We start from the raw sequence: 3,067 nt of genomic DNA, 5'->3' as shown, positions 1-3,067 counted from the left end.
CTCCCACTGCTATATTTTGGAAGAGTTTGAGAAGGATAGGTGTTAGCTCTTCTCTAAATGTTTGATAGAATTCACCTGTGAAGCCATCTGGTCCTGGGCTTTTCTTTGTTGGAAGATTTTTAATCACAGTTTCAATTTCAGTGCTTGTGATTGGTCTTTTCAGATTTTCTATTTCTTCCTGATTCAGTCTTGGCATGTTGTGCATTTCTAAGAATTTGTCCATTTCTTCCACGTTGTCCATTTTATTAGCATAGAGTTGCTTCTAGTAATCTCTCATGATCTTTTGTATTTCTGCAGTGTCAGTTGTTACTTCTCCTTTTTCATTTCTAATTCTATTGATTTGAGTCTTCTCCCTTGTTTTCTTGATGAGTCTGGCTAATGGTTTATCAATTTTGTTTATCTTCTAAAAGAACCAGCTTTTAGTTTTATTGATCTTTGCTATCGTTTCCTTCATTTCTTTTTCATTTATTTCTGATCAGATTTTTATTATTTCTTTTCTTCTGCTAACTCTGGGTTTTTTTTTTTGTTGTTGTTGTTGTTCTTCTTTCTCTAATTGCCTTAAGTGCAAAGTTAGGTTGTTTATTCGAGATGTTTTCTGTTTCTTAAGGTGGGCTTGCATTGCTATAAACTTCCCTATTAGAACTGATTTTCCTGCATCCCATAGGTTTTGGGTCGTCGTGTCTCCATTGTCATTTGTTTCTAGGTATTTTTTTTATTTTTTCTTTAATTTCTTCAGTGATCACTTTGTTATTAAGTAGTGTATTGTTTAGCCTCCATGTGTTTGTATTTTTTTTACAGATCTTTTCCTGTAATTGATATCTAGTCTCATAGCATTGTGGTTGGAAAAGGTACTAGATACAATTTCAATTTTCTTAAATTTACCAAGCCTTGATTTGTGACCTAAGATATAATCTATCCTGGAGAATGTTCCATGAGCATTTGAGAAAAATGTGTATTCTGTTGTTTTTGGATGGAGTGTCCTATAAATATCGATTAAGTCCATCTTGTTTAATGTATCATTTAAAGCTTGTGTTTCCTTATTTATTTTCCTTTTGGATGACCTGTCCATTGGTGAAAGTGGGGTGTTAAAGTCCCCTACTAGGAATGTGTTACTGTCGATTTCTCGTTTTATGGCTGTTAGTATTTGCATATGTATTGAGGTGTTTCTATGTTGAGTGCATAAATATTTACAATTGTTATATCTTCTTCTTGGATCGATCCCTTGATCATTGTGTAGTGTCCTTCTTTGTCTCTTCTAATAGTCTTTATTTTAAACTCTATTTTGTCTGATATGAGAATTGCTACTCCAGCTTTCTTTTGGTTTCCATTTGCCTGGAATATCTTTTTCCATCCCCTTACTTTCAGTCTGTATGTGTCTCTAGGTCTGAAGTGGGTCTCTTGTAGACAGCATATATATGGGTCTTGTTTTTGTATCCATTCAGCCAATCTGTGCCTTTTGGTGGGAGCATTTAGTGCAATTACTTTTAAGGTAATTATCAATATGTATATTCCTATTCCCATTTTCTAAATTGTTTTGGGTTCATTATTGTAGGTCTTTTCCTTCTCTTGTGTTTCTTGCCTAGAGAAGTGCCTTTAGCATTTGTTGTAAAGCTGGTTTGGTGGTGCTGAATTCTCTCAGCTTTTGCTTGTCTGTAAAGGTTTTAATTTCTCCATCAAATCTGAATGAGATTCTTGCTGGATAGAGTAATCTTGGTTGCAGGTTTTTCTCCTTCATCACTTTAAATATGTCCTGCCACTCCCTTCTAGCTTGCAGAGATTCTGCTGAAAGTTCAGCTGTTAACTTTATGGGGATTCTCTTGTGTGTTATTTGTTGTTTTTCCCTTGCTGCTTTTAATATGCTTTCTTTGTATTTAATTTTTGACAGTTTGATTACTATGTGTCTTGGCATATTTCTCCTTGGATTTATCCTGTATGGGACTCTCTGTGCTTCCTGGACTTGATTAACTATTTCCTTTCCCATATTAGGGAAATTTTCAACTACAATCTCTTCAAATATTTTCTCAGACCCGTTCTTTTTCTCTTCTTCTTCTGGAACCGCTATAATTCAAATGTTGGTGCATTTAATGTTGTGCCAGAGGTCTCTGAGACTGCCCTCAGTTCTTTTCATTCTTTTTTCTTTATTCTGCTCTGCAGTAGTTATTTCCACTATTTTATCTTCCAGGTCACTTATCTGTTCTTCTGCCTCAGTTATTCTGCTATTGATCCCATCTAGAGTATTTTTAATTTCACTTATTGTGTTGTTCATCAGTGTTTGTTTCATCTTTAGTTCTTCTAGGTCCTTGTTAAATGTTTCTTGCGTTTTGTCTATTCTATTTCCAAGATTGTGGATCATCTTTACTATCATTATTCTGAATTCTTTTTCAGGTAGACTGCCTATTTCCTCTTCATTTGTTAGGTCTGGTGGCTTTTTATCTTGCTCCTTCATCTACAGTGTGTTTTTCTTCTTCCTATTTTGCTTATCTTACTGTGTTTAGGGTCTCCTTTTTGCAGGCTGCCAGTTCATAGTTCCCCTTGTTTTTGGTGTCTGTCCCCAGTGGCTAAGGTTGGTTCAGTGGATTGTGTAGGCTTCCTGGTGGAGTGGATTAGTGCCTGTGTTCTGGTGGATGAGGCTGGATCTTGTCTCTCTTGTGGGCAGGTCCACATCTGGTGGTGTGTTTTGGGGTGTCTGTAGACTTATTATGATTTTAGGCAGCCTCTCTGCTAATAGGTGGGGTTGTGTTCCTGTTTTGTTAGCTGTTTTTCATAGGGTGTCCAGCACTGTAGCTTGCTGGTCGTTGAGTGAAGCTGGGTGCTGGCATTGAGATGGAGATCTCTGGGAGTTTTTCGCCATTTGATATCATGTGGAGCTGGGAGGTCTCTTGTTGACCAGTGCCCTGAAGTTGGCTCTCCCACATCAGAGGCACAGCAGTGACTCCTGGCTGCAGCACCAAGAGCCTTTCATCCACACGGCTCAGGATAAAAGAGAGAAAAAGTAGAGAGAAAGAATTAGTAGAAGTAGGAAGAAAGAAAGAAAGAAAGAAAGAAAGAAAGAAAGAAAGAAAGAAAG

This window comes from Aethalodelphis obliquidens, unplaced genomic scaffold (assembly GCF_003676395.1).
Source record: "Aethalodelphis obliquidens isolate GAN/ISIS:26980383/991018 unplaced genomic scaffold, ASM367639v1 scaffold16, whole genome shotgun sequence".
Lineage (NCBI taxonomy): Eukaryota > Metazoa > Chordata > Mammalia > Artiodactyla > Delphinidae > Aethalodelphis > Aethalodelphis obliquidens.
This window is presented reverse-complemented; position numbering follows the sequence as displayed.